We start from the raw sequence: 19,628 nt of genomic DNA, 5'->3' as shown, positions 1-19,628 counted from the left end.
ATAGCTGAAATACTACTATTCTTACTGGGTAAAGGACAGGACTGGAAGCCAAGAGATTTGGGGTGAAATCCTGGTCTCACTGAACTCAATGGGAGTTTTGCCGTTGACTTCAAAGGAGCCAGGATTTCACCTCTGAGATATAACCTCAGCTGATCCACTGACTTCATCATTTGGACCCATGGAAAAGAAGCCCTTGAGGAATTCCACCGTGATTTCAACAATTTCCATCCCACCATCAACCTCAGCCTGGACCAATCCACACAAGAGATCCACTTCCTGGACACTACTGTGCTAATAAGCGATGGTCACATAAACACCACCCTATACTGGAAACCTACTGACTGCTATTCCTACCTACATGCCTCCAGCTTTCATCCAGACCACACCACACCACACAATCCATTGTCTACAGCCAAGCTCTACGATACAACCGCATTTGCTTCAACCCCTCAGACAGAGACAAACACCTACAAGATCTCTATCAAGCATTCTTACAACTACAATACCCACCTGCTGAAGTGAAGAAACAGATTGACAGAGCCAGAAGAGTACCCAGAAGTCACCTGCTACAGGACAGACCCAACAAAGAAAATAACAGAATGCCACTAGCCATCACCTTCAGCCCCCAACTAAAACCTCTCCAACGCATCATCAAGGATCTACAACCTATCCTGAAGGACGACCCATCACTCTCACAGATCTTGGGAGACAGGCCAGTCCTTGCTTACAGACAGCCCCCCAACCTGAAGCAAATACTCACCAGCAACCACACACCACACAACAGAACCACTAACCCAGGAGCCTATCCTTGCAACAAAGCCCGTTGCCAACTGTGTCCACATATCTATTCAGCCTAATCACATCAGCCACACTATCAGAGGCTCGTTCACCTGCACATCTACCGATGTGATATATGCCATCATGTGCCAGCAATGCCCCTCTGCCATGCACATTGGTCAAACTGGACAGTGTCTACGTAAAAGAATAAATGGACACAAATCAGATGTCAACAATTATAACATTCAAAAACCAGTCGGAGAACACTTCAATCTCTCTGGTCACTTGATTACAGACCTAAAAGTGGCAATACTTCAACAAAAAAACTTGAAAAACAGACTCCAACGAGAGACTGCTGAATTGGTATTAATTTGCAAACTGGATACAATTAACTTAGGCTTGAATAGAGACTGGGAGTGGATGGGTCATTACACAAAGTAAAACTATTTCTCCATGTTTATCCCCCCCACCCCCACCCCCCACTGTTCCTCAGACGTTCTTGTCAACTGCTGGAAATGGCCCACCTTTATTAACACTACAAAAGGTTTTTCCCCTCCTGCTCTCCTGCTGGTAATAGCTCACCTTAAGTGATCACTCTGGTTACAGTGTGTATGGTAACACCCATTGTTTCATGTTCTCTATGTATATAAATCTCCCCACTGTATTTTCCACTGAATGCATCCGATGAAGTGAGCTGTAGCTCACGAAAGCTTATGCTCAGATAAATTGGTTAGTCTCTAAGGTGCCACAAGTCCTCCTTTTCTTTTTGCGAATACAGACTAACACGGCTGCTACTCTGAAACGTGACTTGTTGTGTGACCTTAGGCAAGTCAGCTAAACCTCCCAGGGCATCAGTTTCCACTGCTGTGAAATGGGGATAGTACTGCTACCCTACTTCACAAAGGTTTGGTGATGCATAACATTTTACAAAGTCCTCCCCTGAAAGCTGCTATAGAGGATCAAAGTATGATTACTCTCACAATATGGGTACATGCACCGTCTGGATGTGACAGATGGTTCAGATTGCATAGTCACTTTGGAAAACATGGATTTCACAAGTGCACACATAATGCAATTACTTATGACTTGAACCAGCCCTCTGGGACTTGAGTACATATTGCTATTATCTCTCCATAAGCAGTTTGCACATATGTGCATAAGGACAGTTGCTGGCATTATAAGAGTCACCTACTGAGGGTGGGAGTCTTATGCTGGAGGGCAGGACCTTGAGGTGGTTTGTCCTTCTCTTTCTGTTTAAGTACCTTGACATACAGAATAATGACTCACATTAGGTAAGGTCCTGATCCAATGCATATTGAAATCAATGTCAGTCTTTCCATTAAAAGAAAAGGAGTACTTGTGGCACCTTAGAGACTAACCAATTTATTTGAGCATGAGCTTTCGTGAGCCACAGCTCACTTCTGAAGTGAGCTGTGGCTCACGAAAGCTCATGCTCAAATAAATTGGTTAGTCTCTAAGGTGCCACAAGTACTCCTTTTCTTTTTGCGAATACAGACTAACACGGCTGTTCCTCTGAAACCAGTCTTTCCATTGACTTCAACAGGCTTTGGATTGGTGCTTGAATGGTTCTGAAAGCCCTCAGCTTATACTGACTTCAAATGGAGTCATGAGCACTGGCACCTTGCAGGATCAGGCCATGATAAAGCCAATAGAAGCAGCCAGAATGGAATGGGAGCACAAATCTGAAAAGATCATTTTATAATTAACCTGGAGTCCGACTCATCATGCAGTAGGATTGAAAGAGGTACAGAAAAATGCAACCAGATGAAAACTAGTCTCAGGGGCTGCACTATCAGCGAAGCTAGATTGGTTGGTGTCCTTTAGAAAAGATCAGATTAAGAGGGCATGACTGAGCTACACAAATCTCTGGAGGGATCCTGAGATGGTGGAAGCCACTAGACTTTGGGATCAAGCAGTAAGTCTGAGGACGTGACCTGAAAATAAGAAAGGCGAAGGCGCAGGTGGTGTTTAGCAGAAATGTCTTGTTCACAGAAATATTAAGGGATAGTGAGTCACATGAAAGACCACGCGCTTACTGTAAGTGTTACCCGAGATCATCGACACAGAAACAACGCTGTAAAGCAGATGACAGTGATTTCTGGACTTTAACCAACAGGAAGGACAGCCAACATTCAGAAGGAATTTCTCAACTGGTGCAGGCAGTAAATAAGGTTCTCAGGAATGGTGCCAAATACAAAAAGGAAAGAACAGAGAAACCAGATCTGAGAGAACGCTGAAAGATGTTTACATGAACAATACCTTTAAGCTTGACAATGAGAGTGAAGAGGTTCAGAGGAAGCCCATGGTTAGACATCACTTCACCAGAGCTCTTCTCTCCTGCCTGCAAGGACGTGTTTACAGATTTACAATGGAAGGGTAAAGAAGGATATTGAGATTGCTGCTACATGATAGCTGGCAAAGGCATTGCAAGAACCATTGGCTGGAAGCTGAAGCTAGAAAAATTCAGACAGGAAATAAGGCAGGAACTCTTAACTAAGGCAGGAACTTAGAGTAATTAACAATGGATAGTGCTTACCAAAGGATGCAGTAGAATAGATTCTCCATCACTTTAAATGTTTAAGGCTCCAGTTTTCAAAAGGACCTTGTGGATACTGGGGTGCTAGTTGTGAATGTTTAGAGCAGCTGCTAGGGGGCACAGAACAAGGAGGTATGTGTCTATGTAAACAGGAAATAAAGATAGTCTTGCATTCACCCCATCCATCATATTTGCTGGGTTTCTACAGTCTCTACAGATATTTGAAATTCAGTGGGATTTGGGCATCTAACTCCAGTAGGCTCCTTTGACAATCCCAGCCACACTCAAGATTGGACATCTTTCTAAAAGTATATTCTAGTGCAGCCACAAACTATTGGGCTCAGTGCAGGAATCACTGGTTGAAATGCCATGGGCTGTGCTGTAGTCAGACAAGATGATCATAACGGTCCTACAGGATCTTAAAATCTGTGAGATACAGACAGAGTAATTAAGCAACCTCACTACTGGACAGGATGTTGGTTTCCTCTGCTGAAAACCTTCATCTGCAGCTGGCCCCTTCTCACTCTACAGATACGCTCTGGGGTCCTCACCATGACGATGGAACAAAACGTAAAACCAGCAGCAAATCAGAAAAAGATGTGTGTGTGAGACATCGCATGGAGAGACAGGAGAAAAAGCCAAGGGATTAGAGAGCAAATCAAGATGAAAGACATCATGGGGTTTCTGTAGCTACAAGACAACCATGTTGCAAGAAGATGAGACACACTTACTACAGATGGATGACCAAGGGATGGTAGGAAAACTGGCAGCTGAGAATGATGAGAGCTGGGCTTGTAGCGTCTGTAGAAGCTTTGGTCCTAATTCAGGAAAGCATCCCTGTTCAGGATAGCACTTAAGCACGTACTTAAACTTATCCATGTGCTTAAGTGCCATCTTGAATACAGAGGAACTTAAGCGCATGCTTGTTCTCCTAAATCGGGGCCTTTGGGCCGATATTTGCAAGCTAAGGAGACAAGTAGTATATTTCTCCTCAAGCCAATTTTTTTTAATGAAAAGAGAAGAATAAAAGTATCACAATGTAGGAGAAAATCATGCTCTTGGATTCAAGCTAAAGACCCATGTATGCAGAATGAAGCTGCAGAGATGAGAGATTGTAGCTTTGTTACGAATTTACGTGTATTTTTCTGTAAACAAAAAAATGTTGAACAAATCCAAAGGCATTTTGTGCTGCTGAAATAAGGACATCAGGTAAAATCAAATACAATGTTAAGTAATTAATGATTAAACATTAATTAATACAAAGGAATTGAATACACTGCACAAGTACAGCGTCTTTCACCTAAAGGTCTGAAAGCAGAATACAACCACCAATTCCTATGAGCTAGCTGACGACTGTTGTTCTCGTGTTCCAGAAAAAGAAACTGAGGCACACAAAAGTTGTGACTTACCACAAATCCATGTTGGATCTGGGAGCAGAACATAGAGAGGCTGTCTCACTGTACTGTGTTCTACATAAAAGCTCATTGCTTGCAGTGAGAGACTTATTGTGACAGATAAGGAGCCCCTTCCTTGGCAATGGAAAGCATGCTGTTTTGCCTGAGTCATGACTCATGTGGCGAAGTCTTGATGATACCCTCTATAACATATGGGCCGACCATGTCTAATAAAGAGATCAGAGAAAGTCCATGTATCCTGCAGATCTCAAAGTGTCATCTGAAATGAGTTTGTGTCAATTCAGGCTTTATTTAAACACATTGTTTAGATACAGTTTATCCCTCTTGGTGCAGGGTTCTCTCTTTAAACTCTAAGATGTTCTTTCTTGCCCTGAAATGTTCACACATTTAGAAACATTTTGGAACCAGAATTAAATGCAATCAAAATTGCTCATATATCTTAACATATTTGCTAATACCATGTGCCTGTTTTTATGAAGCATCACACTACAATATGTGCGTGTGTACCTGCTTACACGCTCAGTGCCAGAGCAGTGTAAATGCCTTAGTGTAACTGATGATCAGGTCCATATGAGTTTATAGAATGCTATGCAATACGCATAAAGTACATAGGCACTCAGCTTCAAAATGTATAGTGAAAGCTTCCAGTCTTCCAGAGCCAGGAGAGTTAAAAGCAAATTCAGTAACTCAAGGACCACAGTGTCTTTCCCTTTTTATATAACATCTTACTTCACTGTGGCAAAGAGCATCTCTCTGAAAATCGAGAGCTCAACACAACATGAGGGTTTTTCTCTTGGAGATGTTATTATATGTTTGCATTCAAGAAGGCTCTTCCTGTTGTTGCTGTATTACTCCCTCCTAAGTGAAATATCTGGGCTCTCAAGAGTCTGTTCAGCTCAGCAATCCATTGTAAACACTAAGTTTTGAGCATGAACTTGTCCAAGAGTAAAAATTTTCAAAAGTGCCTAACTGATTTAGGAGCCTAAATCCCACTTTCAAAAGTGATTTAGGGCCAGATTTTTAAAGGTATTTGAGGGTTAAAATTCCAGACAGGCACTAAGTGGGATTTTCAAAAGTGCTTAGGAACCTAACTCCCACTAGACCCATTTGAAAATCCAATTGCATCTTTAGGCACCTAAATACCTTTAAAAATCTGGCCGTAAGTCATGCACAAGCCTATGTCTCATTGAGCGTCAATCGGATGTAGGCTCTTGAGTGCCTAAATCCTTCCTAAATTGCATCAGCCTTTTAAAAAATCTTACCCCAGGCCTGATTATTTATTCCTACTCTCAAGACAAACATGAGTCACACTTTCTACTATGGGCATCTTTATGACTAGCTTATAAAGGACAAATACCTGTGTAACCCTTCTGCCAGGCCGAGTTGATAGCAGCAAGGGCCAGGTTCAGTACACAGGGGTTCCCTCTCATCAAAGCAAATGCAAAACTGGCTCGAGCCCCCACCCAGTGACCTGGGAAAATCTTACACACACCCCTGGGCGCCTCAAAGAGGCAATACTTCCCCTCTCGCAAGCACAGAGTCTCGGTGTAGCAGAGAATCTTTAACAACATGAGGTAAACAACATCACCATTAAATTGGGAAAACACCACAACTAGGGTTCATCAACCAAACCATGAGCAAAGACCCACCCCAGCAAATTGGGCCATGTCCTTTCCCTCGGGTTCTTGAGTCCCACAACCCAAACGTCTCTTGAGTCCAGCAATCCAAAAATCACCCAAAGTCCAAAAGGTCCAACAACCCCAAAAGTCCAGCCCCCGAGTTCAAAAGTTCATCTGCAGAGTGTTACTCCCCAGTCTGGGTAAAAATGTGCGTGTGTGTGTGGTGGGGAAGAGGTAAGGGACACCTTACGTGACCTGAAGCTGACTGCCCCACAGCTCCACAGGGCTTTACTCTGATCCGCTCCACAAGCGTGCTCTGCTCTGCTCCGCTCCGCTCCGCCAGCCCTCCCATGAACGGCTACGCTCCACTCCGCTCCGCCAGCCCTCCCTCAAACGGCTCCGCTCCGCCAGCCCTCCTACAAATGGCTCCGCTCCGCCAGCCCTCCCATGAACGGCTCCGCTCCACTCCGCTCCGCCAGCCCTCCCACAAACGGCTCCGCTCCGCCAGCCGTCCCACGAATGGCTCCGCTCCGCCAGCCGTCCCACGAACGGCTCTGCTCCACTCCGCTCCGCCAGCCCTCCCACAAACGGCTCCGCTCCGCTCCGCCAGCCGTCCCACGAACGGCTCCGCTCCGCCAGCCCTCCCACGAACGGCTCCACTCCGCCAGCTGTCCCACGAACTGCTCCGCTCCGCTCCGCCAGCCGTCCCACGAACTGCTCCGCTCCGCTCCGCCAGCCGTCCCACAAACAGCTCCACTCCACTCCACCAGCCTTTCCACAAACGGCTCCGCTCCGCTCCGCCAGCCGTCCCACAAACGGCTACGCTCCACTCCGCTCCGCCAGCCCTCCTACAAACGGCTCTGCTCCGCCAGCCCTCCCACGAACGGCTCCGCTCCGCCAGCCGTCCCACGAACTGCTCCGCTCCGCTCCGCCAGCCGTCCCACGAACTGCTCCGCTCCGCTCCGCCAGCCGTCCCACAAACGGCTCTGCTCCGCTCCACCAGCCGTCCCACGAACTGCTCCGCTCCGCTCCGCCAGCCGTCCCACGAACGGCTCCGCTCCGCTCCACCAGCCGTCCCACAAACGGCTCTGCTCCGCCAGCCGTCCCACGAACGGCTCCGCTCCGCTCCACCAGCCGTCCCACGAACGGCTCCGCTCCGCTCCACCAGCCGTCCCACAAACGGCTCTGCTCCGCCAGCCGTCCCACGAACGGCTCCGCTCCGCGTCACACAAGCAGCTCCCGCCGTCCCATGAACTGCTCCACCAGCCCATCCACAAACAGCTCCGCTGTGCTCTAGATCTTCAGGCACCCCACTACTTGACACAGTGCTCCGTGATTTCAGCTCTTAGTAATTTTAGTTCTTTAGTGATTTCAGCTTGTAGTAGTGGGAGCCTTAGCACTGGTGTACCTCACAAAGGGGGCCCACACCACCAGGTACTAATACCTGTCTCAAGCCTCTCTCAATTCACAGAGTTTTGGAACCCATGTCCCTTGCCTAGCGAGTGCTACTTAGTTGATGGCGAGTCCCTCCATCATAACAAAAGGCCAAGTACAGTTCCACTGTCCTTGATTCCCATAATCAGGGTAATAACAATTTACTCTTCCTGCCCCAATAACAGAGACACTGGGGATCCCACAGCAGCCAAAGTGACCATTTGGGCAGCTATGGCCTCATTCTAAGCAGGGTGGGTGTGCCTATGCAAATGAGATTGGCCCCTGAAGTTCTTTTCCACAACTTGCCACACCTCACCACCAGATGTCAGGGTGGAGCTCATCCTGTCTCTGCTTACATCTGTTTAATAGAAGTTATAAGCACGTTACAGGCATGAGCAGTATGTATTATAGATGATTATGAGCTCATCAACAGAAGATGCTATAGATGGTCTAAGCAACCTATTGATCTGGAAAACGCTATAATTGTAACAATCATTAATTAACACATCTATGAATCATTTATTAACCTCTGTAAGCTATTTATAAATGTGCCTACTGCAGGGGTTACTCGAAGGGTTGTGACTGTTGTTAGCCTCAGTAGCAAGCTGTATCGAAGAGGAGAGGGAAATGAATATTATATCTGGGGTGCTACTCGACATATTCAGCTATTGTTTTAAACTTTCACAGAGCATAGCATCAGGCAGAGCAAGTGTTGATACAAATGTCAGCACTCACTTCTCCTGTAGCTTCTTCAAGTGACAGAATGAAAATGCTGGTGGTGCTGATGGACACGCAGCACGAGAGACGTATAGACCTGAAAAGTGTTGGCCCTATCCATGCTTGCAGAGAGTACACTGAGACTCTGGGCTCTACATTTCATCCCTAAAGGATGGGCAAACTGGCTTCAATAAATAAGAACCTTCCCCCCTACAGCCCCAGGGGTCAGCAAAGCATTTAACATGTACCTTGGTCCATCCCTATTCAGCAAAGCAATTAAGCACATGCTTAACATTAAACCCATAGGACTTCAGCATGTGCCTAACGTTAACTTTGTGCTTAAGTGCTTGGCTAAATGAGAATGGACTGCTGAATGGGGTCGTAAGAGCCAGATTCTGCCACCTGCACGCGTATTGAATGGTATCTTACCGTGCAAGTAGCTCTGCTGAGTTCAGTGGGGTCACTCCAGTTGAACTGTGGCTGTGGACTCCAGCCCTGTAATAATGCTTAGCCTCTATACAGCACTCTGTGCTATGCAAACATCAACTGTTAAATCCAGCACCACCTCTTGAGATGGGGAGTAAGTACTAACCCTGGTCTATGGATGGAATGCAGAGATGCAAAGGGCGAGATTGGGTCTAGCCTTACATGGATGTGAAAAGGGGAGAAAGGGAGCGAAGACCCTTCCCCCACCTCCCTTATATCCTGCTCAGAGACCAGGCCCATCTGCCTAGCTGTCCTCCTTGCATGCAAGGATTGGGGGAGCCTAATGCAGAAAGCAATGCTACATGCTGCAAAGGAGTGAACCACCCAGAGGAGCTGAGCTACTGTGAGAGAAGGAACTATTTGGCCCTGTGCTTCCCAGTGCTTCCCCAGACACACTGAGCCTGGCCACCCTCTCACACCAGTATAAATGGCTATGGTTAAGGATAGGATAGCGGTTAAAGTTAGGGTTCAACAAAGCAACATCAATATAAAACAGGTGAGAGAGAGAGATCAGAATCAGGCCCATTGTAACTGCCTCAGAGACCATTTCTCCTGCAGAGGCAACTGGCACACAGCTCCCTCTCACACCATCACTAGGAGCTTGCACGAGGAGCCATTTGGCCTAACCTCTCTAATGGTGGCTGGAGAGTCTTAGCAGTGCCAAGCAGCAATTGTTTGGACCAACCTATGGATCTGAGTAGTGGTGATCCTATCCCTGGCGCAGGAAAACCGAGACTAAATCCCTTAGTGCACAAGCTCTTTCACAAGGACTGTGTGTTCTGGCCATGAGTGCAAGACAGGAATCACCAGGGAAACCTCCACAGCAAAGATTCACAAAATGTCACGAAAAGGAGTGAAAAAATCTCCGGCATCATGAGGGATCAGCAAGGGCTTGTGAGTCTCAGGGCTCCAGGCAGCTCTAAAGTTTACAGTGTCCAATGTAACAGCTTGCACTTAGCTGGCACCTTTCATCCAAAAGGAACAAAAAGGCTTCAAACACACATAAATAGATACGCTAACTATACAGAGAGATCAGTTCATCTGCCAGTTACTGCAGCCACTTCTGGGATGAGGAACGATAATAGTTTCACCACAAGAGTTTACCAGCAAACAGTAATATTACACAGTAGTTTAGGACAGGAAGTGAATACCTTATCTAAATGAAACGACAAGAGGGAACACAGTTATCCAAGCTGGAATCCGACCCGACATCTAGGGCAATACCATCCTCCTTCCAAAAATGCAGTGTGCTCTTAGACAGGAAGGAAGGGCTTGTTGTTAAGGCATTAGGGCGAGCAACTCAGGAGACATAGGTTCAATTCTTTGTACCACCACTGACTTTCTGTATGACTTTGGGCAACTCTCCATCCAAAAAAACCCCCCGCTTTGTGCCTCAGTTTCCCATTTATAAAAGAGGAATAATAATTCTCTTTTGTCTGCTTTCTCTATCTAGATTGTAAGCTGTTTGGGGCAGGGAGACTGTCTTTTAGTGTGTGCTTGAACAGCACCTAGCACAATGGGGCCCAGTTTGGTTGGTGCCTCTAGGCATTTCTGTAACACAAAGATGAAATACAGTCATGAGAATAATCTTTAATGACCCCAAACGGTGACAACCCCTGTTTTATGTCTTCTCTGGGCATCGACATTTGTCAAATACTTGCAGAATGTGAGGCTTACATACTAATTTACAATATACATGAAACACTCTGAAATATTTTTACCATGCCCAGTTTCTGTCCAATACATTCCCCAGTAACAATCAAATCCCTGTATTTTTGGCCTTTAGAGCTGCAGCAAGCTATTCGCTAGAGTTATGGATTCTGGCAAGGGACCCTTCCAGCAACCTTTCACCCAGCAGGCTCACACTTAACAGCAAGCCAAGAAAAGTCCCCAAAAAAACACCGAAACAGTGGGAAATTCAAACAGCAGTTCCAAGGAGCAGAGGAGCCAATGGGTCAGACTCTCATTGTAACTGGAAACTTTACCATAAAAGCAGTGAGCCCCGTCCCAACTGGTATCTTTCAGAATCCACCCAAAAGAGGAGACCAGAAGGGAAGGAGGAGGTGGTGAGAGGAAAGAGGGAGCCAGAGGAGAGTGGGGGAGACTCTCAATTGAGCATGATATCCAAAACAGCCTCACTAAATTGCTTTTCATATCTGAAAAGTGTCTGCGAGAGGAAGCGATGAGGGATGGGGAGGAGCAGGAAATGAGCAGTAAATCGGTCACAGCCCTGGCAAACTTGGAGATGAGAGCACACTTCCTTGCCAGATCCATTTTCCTAGGGATAGCCTGGCTTTCTCGGATGGGTGAATGCAACTCCTCCAACTTCACTCATATGCTATAAATTACATCAGTACGTTCCTGGAGAAGCCTGCCACAAGCTAAAGTATGTTTACAATGGGCCGAATTCTATCATTCCTATCGTTCCCAAAGATCATAGCCCTCACTTGGTGAACTCTTTCTCCCTGATATTCTGAAGAACAGGCATTGTGTACATTAAGGGCTAGATTTCCAACAGACTGAGCTCTCTTGAAAATCTATCCCTGACTGCAGGTGTTAAGTTAGTTTGCAAATCCAGCCCATAGGACCTAATCCAAAACCTACTAAAGTGAAAGGAAATGTTTCTATAACTTCAGTGGGTTTTGGCTCCAGACCATAGAGAAGCAGCTCTTTGCCCTAATCACTTGTAACAGCTATTTAATTTGTTTCTTGTATGTCCCCAGTGTTATATTTCACATCTCAGGGCCTGCTCCTACTGTCACAAAAGCCAGCAGGAGATTTGCCATTGACTCCTATGGTAACTGAACAAACGCCAAGGACAACACCATTTTAAGATTAGGGCAGATAAAATATAGGTTTGTGTATGTGTGTTCACCGTAAATCAATACTTCATTTAAATAAATCACTCTCTGTTATACTTCAGGTACTCTCCCCACCCCCACCCCCCGTTATGATGTGTAACATTTAACATAGAACTATTGATTGTTCTATAGTATTTGTTCGGTCCTGTAACATGAAGCCCATTTAAGTACTAATGAAAGGTGTTTGTTTTCATTTAAGATCTTACTGGATGTTAAGATGTATATAATTACACTGAATTAATGCACTTAGGGCTGTCAACCTGAGAGCTTAATATCTGGAAATTGCTGCCCAGGTTACTTTGAAATATTTATTTAATGTACCTTTCTTTTCTGGGAAAATACCATTAAAAGGAAAGAATGTTAGAATAACCTAATGTAAGCAGCACAGTCCCTTTAATGGAAATAAATATTCACTCTAGTCTATACTTCATTTTTTTCCTGCAGTACCTGAAAAAAACGTACACTCCAGTAATGAGTTTTATTTTAATCTAATCTCTGATTCCATCTCACTCACTTCTATCTGCTTCATTTTATTGCTGCTGTCTTTAAGTAACCAGGTGTATTTGGAAGCTATCGATAAGAACTGATTTCACTGATCTGACTATAGCTTTAGGTGTGAAAATTCCTTTGTGCTAACCTATGCTGTCTTAAAAAGAGCTGGGATCATTGCAATTAGTGATAGAAATTACCTATTAAGGTCCTGATCCAAAGCCTATTGAAGTCAAGTCAATGGGAAGAATCCCAGCTACACTTTATATTAACAGTACATTCATGGATAGTTTATAAAAAGGCTTAATAAATTATGAATAGGTGCTTTAATAAATGGTTAATCGATTCTTAAAGATTGTTATAGAGTCCAATAGGTCATTAGGTTTCTTTTAAACATCTACCCTGTCTTATAAACATATTTATTAGAGTTCACCATATAACGGCAATTTTTCCTACAGAAAATGTTGAGTTTTCAGTAAAAACTGAAAAGTAAAATATTTCAGTTCTGAAATGCCGCCATAGTAACGCATGGGAGTTGTAATTTGTGTGCCTCACACTCCCCCCAGCCATTCTCCTCTATAGAATCCATTCCCTGGTTGGACTACATCTCCCATGATGCATGACTGGCTCCCATGTTGGGGAGGGGAGGCAGTGCATCATAGCAGCTGCATGGCCAAGGTGCACCACGGAAGATGGAGTCTAGCTGGAAAGCCCATCCTACAGAATGGGAGCATGAAGCACCTGGGCTACACCTCCCATGAGGCACTTCAGTAGCATTTCAGATTTGAAAGTATTTGCCAAAATATTTCAGGTTTTGGTATTCAGTTTTTTCAACAAAAAAGTGAAATTTTTCCCTGGGGAAACAAAAACGCTTTTCATGTACAATTCTGTTTAATTGAAAACCCAATTCTCCATCAAAAAACAATTTCAGAGGGAAATGTCCAACCATTCCAAATGCTTATATCATCTACTAATCATTTATAACCATTTATAAATTATTTATACATTTACTCTTAATATAAAAGTTGGACCATATGCACATTGATGTCAGTGGGTTTTGGTTTGGGACCTGGATCATCAAGACCATTCCTCCCCAAGGACAGGATATTGGTCCAATCTGCAAGGTGCTGAGCATCTCTGGAGAGGAGCACTTTCAGCTGCTACTGAAATCAAGGAGAATTGAGAGTGCAGAGCACTCCTGCAACACTGGGCAGCTACTGGAGAAGTTACTCTGATACAACTGCCAAAATCAAAGCAACAGTTTCTCTCTACCATAGCATTATTTACCTGTAGATTTCAAAGCACAGGACTAGATGATATGGTAGCAAAAACACACAAGTCTTGTCTCCACTATGGCCTTTACCTTCACCAATGGAGCTGCTCCAGTAGTGAATTATGACTATGAAACTAGGTAATGTAGACAAGACCTGAGGGGTAACTGATATGCAGATAACCAGAAGAAGGTGCACATTAAATTTACTGGTTTCAGAGGAACAGCCGTGTTAGTCTGTATTCGCAAAAAGAAAAGGAATACTCGTGGCACCTTAGAGACTAACCAATTTATTTGAGCATGAGCTTTCGTGAGTGAGCTGTAGCTCACGAAAGCTCATGCTCAAATAAATTGGTTAGTCTCTAAGGTGCCACGAGTATTCCTTTTATTAAATTTACTAAGACTAATGTCTACACTACACATGCTACAGTACTGTAGCTATGCCACTGTAGTGTAGATTCTACAGCAATAGAAGGGGTTCTCCATCGCTATAGTAAATCTACCCCCTTGAGAGGCAGTAGATATATCAAGGGATGAATTCTTCCATTGACCTAGTGATGTCTACAGTGGGAGTTAGGTCGACCTAATTATGTCACACAGGGCATGAAATTGTTCACAGCCCTGAGCAATGTAGCTATGTTGACCTAAGTTTTAGGTGTAGACCAGGCCTTAGACTCAGCTCTGAATTTGGACCTATTTCTGCAAAGAGGTCAACGTGGAATGACTTGTGGAAGAAGTGGACTTTAGGGAGGGATCAAGGGGACAACGAGGACACATGGTGGTGCAAAGAAGGCAGAAAGGAGCAGCAAGGAGGTTGGATACAGAGAAATGCAAGGTGCAAGCCAACAGGAGGGCAAAGCAGTGTGGAGCCTTGCAGGTGAAGCTCTCACTGTGCCCTCAGAATGAACAAATCACCAAAACACCATCCTGTGCTGGGAGATGAGGTGCGCAAGCCAGAGGATTGGAAGGTCAATGCTCAAAAGAAGCAGAAGGGACAGGAATGTGTGTGAGTGCATTTCGAACAGCTATTATTGCATCAGATATTACCCTGCGTGAAATAACGGAGTGCAATCCACCCAAATCTAGGCATTTGCTGTGTTTAAAACAGACTTGCAGGCCTCTTCCTTTGCCATGATTCACAGCCTCCTGTGCTGCGTGGAGTTGTTGAAAGTCCTAGGTCACAACTTCTTGGCAGATCAACCAAGTGAAGTAGCACGGGGATTGATGGGACACAAGCTCTTCCCCTTTGACATTGCTTTTGCATGTTACCTGGTTTCTCTAACTATTCTCCAAGCATGTCATGTTTGTATTAGTATTCTGCAAAACCAAGAGGAAAATCCTGTTTATAGATTACTTGCCTTTACTGATCTGGTGAATATTTCAGAAGAGATGGAGCCCTGAAAGGATAAGCTCTTGCTGCTGAAGGATTTCATAAGACAGAGAGACAGGAAATTCGGCTGTGCATTAACAAGTTCCAGGAACACAGCAGGCTCCTGCACGCATGGATCTGAAAGCTGATATTACTCCTCTGCAGGAGAGCAGAAGAAATGGAAAAGATAGAAGAAACCAGACAAAGTTGTTGCAAAAGAAGCTAAGCATTGCACTTACTATGGATAAGTTGTAAATGATTTGGCAATCAGCTAGTTTAATACGGTCTCTGCTTTCCTCTGCAAGCAAAGTGTGATGAATAATAAGAAGACAAAAGTAATAGTTCGAAATGGGGGGGGGTAGGGGGAATAAATAATCAAATCTCCACAATTGTGTGTAAGAATACAGACCAACAGAAGTTGTTGCAGAAAATGAAATGTTTTGATTCAGTCAAAAGCAAACAGGTCAGCATGAGCAATGTCTAAAAGCCGAGTGAAACTCTGCAACAGAGCTGCAGCTTTTGTTGAGCTGAGCACAGTACTTACTCTTGCAGCTATTGGTTTCAGATCAATCTCACATGCTCTATATTTACACATCTGCACTTACGCTCCGTCTTCTCTGAGACGCGCCCCTCAGGCTGCAGTAGAAGAGATCTATTTATTTTTATGGATGTCTAGACGGTTGTCTTCACATCAGACAATGTGACCACACAAGAAATTCAAAGGAAAAAGGCCATAAACAACTGCAAAACAGAGGCATCCTGGATGATTTGAATTCTGTCCATTGACAAGGTAACCATCGCTGAGTAGGTGAACTACCAGACTCTTACAGCCAAACATCAACCTCTCCCCAGTCTCCACAACACATCACACAAACAGGCAAGCCTGAAAGATAAAGAAAGGGCAGGGATCCAAAACAACTATGGACTTCATTCTGCCATCAGTTACTCATTGAAGTCAATGGGTGACGCACCCATGTAAGTTACAGTTTACCCACTATAGGTATGATACTGAGAGTCAAAATTAGCCACACAGGTTCAGAAGGGCTATAAAAAGAATCTTCTGAAAATTAGTGTAATTGATTAACAGGCAGTTATCAAGTGGAAAACAGATCCTGAGTTGAGTTTCTGATCCTTTCCTCTCTTAAATTAAGAATAATATGTATTAAAAGAAATAGAACTTTGAAACATCTTATGATTCACCACGGCAGAATAGTGTCTTCCTACATGTTTGATTATATGACCAGGTGACATGTGATGGTAAGGGAGTTTCAGCTCAAGACTGCAGAAAGAATCTGGGCTCTTAAAGATGCACAAGTTTGGCTATGAAAAATCTACTTTCAGCATTAACAATGTCCGTGCACAAACTCTTTTTTTAAAGGATGAAGGTTTTAGATCTTCTTTTTGGAACCGCTCACTAGAGCACAGCAAGAGGAGTCCAGGTATATGTTTCATATGCCTCCTTTCTCTAATTTTTCCATTCCTTTGCTCACATATGTGTAAAATAGAGCTGGTCAAAATACAAAAACAATGTTTCAAAGGTGCTCCTGTCCTGCAGGTTTTGAAACACACACATTTTTCATTTCTTCAAAATTTTTCATTCATTTTTTAAATACAAATTCTTATCAAAAACATTATTGAAATTTTCACATTTTCAGTAAATAAAAAATGTCAATAATAGATCAGTAATGTTTTCGATACAAATTCTAATTAAAAATACAAGAAAAAAGTGGTGTGGAAACAAAAAAAATTGGGAAAAAAATCAATGTTTATTGTGGGTTTTTTAAAGGCCATTTCGCAATGAAAAAAACTTTGCACCAGCTCCCTTGCTAAAAGATTTCTGAAACTCTGACTATTCTGGCTTAGGGACAGCAATGGGGCTTATCTCAGGAACCTATTGATTGGCTGACCTCAGATTTTCCCCACCAACTCTACCTCAGCATCTGCCCTGGTCTGCTAATTTTCAAGCCAATCCGATTAAGTAGGTGGTTTTTAGAGGATGCAAACTCACCTTTAAACAGAAATGTAGCCACACCCTTAACTATGGAGCAACTAGCAATCATTCAAGGGTTTAGTCCTGCTGCTACTGAAGTCATTGGCAAGGCTCCCAGTGACCTTAGTGAGAGCAGAACTGGACACCAAGTCAATCTGACCATTTTAAGGCAAAGTGAGAAATAACTCTCTGCCATTGCCCGAACGGTAATACTCAAACCAGTTGGAAGAACACTCTTTCAGCAGCAGTTGCCTCATCTTCAATAGCAAAGAAGCCTCAGGATTTTTTGCGCAGGCATTTAAGTGAAAGTAAGGGAATATACATATGAGATCAGCAGAAACTCCCGAAGCAAACCCAAAATGAGGTCTTCTCATGGGCCCCTTAGAGGCACTTCAGCTTTTTCTTGCCATTTTTGGTTTTCCAAATAATGTACATAAACCTTTATTGCCAATAGGTCTCAGTGGTATTTTTGTGGCTAGCAGGGTCACTTACAATGGAAATCTGAGCCAGGGATTAAAGAGGATACTATTTTTATGTTTCTTCTGGCAGAAATATCCTATTCCCCATCAGTGAGACCGAGCTCTAGAAGAGCTTGCAAAGCAATCTAACTCCTTGTATGCCATTAGCGTTTTCTTGGCTCTTTTCTGACCAATCTTGAAAGTTCTATACCATTCTGTTCTCCCACAGAGTGAAATTCACCCCTATGAAGAGGGCCAGCACAAAGCCTATGCATTATTTGCTGTTTTGAGAATTTAAGTGGCAGATAGGTCTCGTGGTGGCTCTCTGAACAGAATGAGTAATATTCAGCGAATAAAAGAATATGAAAAATCAGAAAAGAGGAAAAATATCACAGGGATAATATTCAGTTCATTAAATTAGCCTTGACTGGGAAGACAACAACTAAATGTTCCAGCTGAAGCCTACACACAATCAGCCAGCCTCTGATGGTTCAGTATGTCAGTCGGAAATAGCTGACTTAATTCACTTCGAACATAGAGAAAGAAAAATATTTGGCACCTTTAGAAACTAACAAGGTTTGCAATATCTACTTACGTAGCCAGGTGATCTTATCCTCATTTACTTTCTCCTTTTTCTTTTTCATCCTCATTTGCTGTGTCGTTGTCTCAAATTAGATTTTAAGCTAATGTCTCCGTATGTGCATGTACAGACGCTCCCCGGGTTATGCAAGACCCGACTTACGCAAATTCGCACTTACGGAAAAAGTTCCATAAGCCAGAAATAGGATTTTCAAGTTGCGGAAATTTTTGCGTCATGTCCGGGTATACATTTCTGACTTACGCAAAATTCGAGTTACGCAAGGCTTTCCAAAACGGAACGACTGCGTAAGTCAGGGGGCTTCTGTACAGCACCTAGTACCATGGGGCCCTGATTGGGACTTCCGTGTGTTGTAATATTAATAATAATGGTGGTTAGCCAAGTACAAAAAATTCAGTAAATCAGGAGTATTATTAAATGCTCACAATTTAACATTTAATTATTTTAAAACACCGATTCAATTTAATATATGGGAGTATGGTCTAGTGATTACAGCAAGAAGCTGCATGTCATGTTTCTGATCCCAGCTTTGTCACTGACTTGCTGTGTGTAGCTTTGAGCAAGTCTCTTCTGCTCTGATAGACCATTATGACTATTTCAGAGGCTTACCACTTCTGAAAAATCAAGCTATTAATTGTTCTGTGCTTCTGTTCCCCTACCTGTTAAAAAGGAGCTACTGCAACTCACCATATTCTTAGCAATGTTGTAAGTCTTAGTCAATATCTGAAAACCAGGGAGAACCTCACTGAAAGGCCCTAGCGTAATGTATGCTGTGATTAGCTGTAGGGCTCCAGAGCATCTCTGACAGACTAACTAAGGGAACCGTGTGGAACATATAGAAACAGTTGTGTTGCTTTGTTTACCTCAAACTCTATTTTTTAAAACAGTGACAGCTCTGAGACTCCCATTGTCTCAAACTAATCTATTTTCCCCCTCACCACTTTACAATGAGTCGACTGCTAACTTCCTGTCCAGAGCAGGGGTCAGGCACTCCCAGCAGAGTGAACACCGTCCTGATCAGTGAATTAGCCAGCAGGGAACGGTGAAGTCAGCAAAATCTGAAATCTAACCCTCTACCATTCTGACATCATCGACTTTAGGATGCACCTGAGCTCCCTAGGCTTGGGGCCTAGCGGGCTAAACTCTGTTCCCAAATTCAGTTCAGTCCCATTCTACACCAGGAACCCAGCAAGCCTTCCAAAGCGCAGAGGGGCTGGAATGAAAAACTGCCTACAGTTTTCTGTCTACAGCCTGCATTAAGCTTTATAGGTTTATGGTTTGTACAGGTTTTAAAGTAGCACATTCATTTAAATAAGTTTCTGTAGGGCTGAACAAAGAAAACCCTATAATACCATCAGGATTAATGGGAGATTCCATGGTAGGTTGGTTTTGTCCCACATGAACATTTTACCACCATTGCTAACCCCAGCCATTTGAAAATCATGAGTCTGGCTCCTCAAATTCATGAGATTGGCTGAAAAATCATGAGATTATTAAGAATGAATTTGGGTTTTTTCCCCTTGGACTTCTGGTCTCTGAGCAGTTAGTGTCCCATTCAGATCGCATTTTTGAGCTTTTCTCTGCAACC

General features: G+C 43.7%; 1 protein-coding gene across 1 annotated transcript in view; it reads right to left on the bottom strand.

Annotated features, from left to right (window-relative positions):
• Positions 1 to 19,628, bottom strand: part of COPRS (coordinator of PRMT5 and differentiation stimulator) — a 209,018-nt gene that overhangs the window by 88,480 nt on the left and 100,910 nt on the right. The window lies entirely within an intron of this gene.

Source organism: Caretta caretta, chromosome 14, assembly GCF_965140235.1.
Source record: "Caretta caretta isolate rCarCar2 chromosome 14, rCarCar1.hap1, whole genome shotgun sequence".
NCBI lineage: Eukaryota > Metazoa > Chordata > Testudines > Cheloniidae > Caretta > Caretta caretta.
Note: the sequence above shows the minus strand (reverse complement) of the source record. Positions and strands in the feature narration are given on the sequence as shown.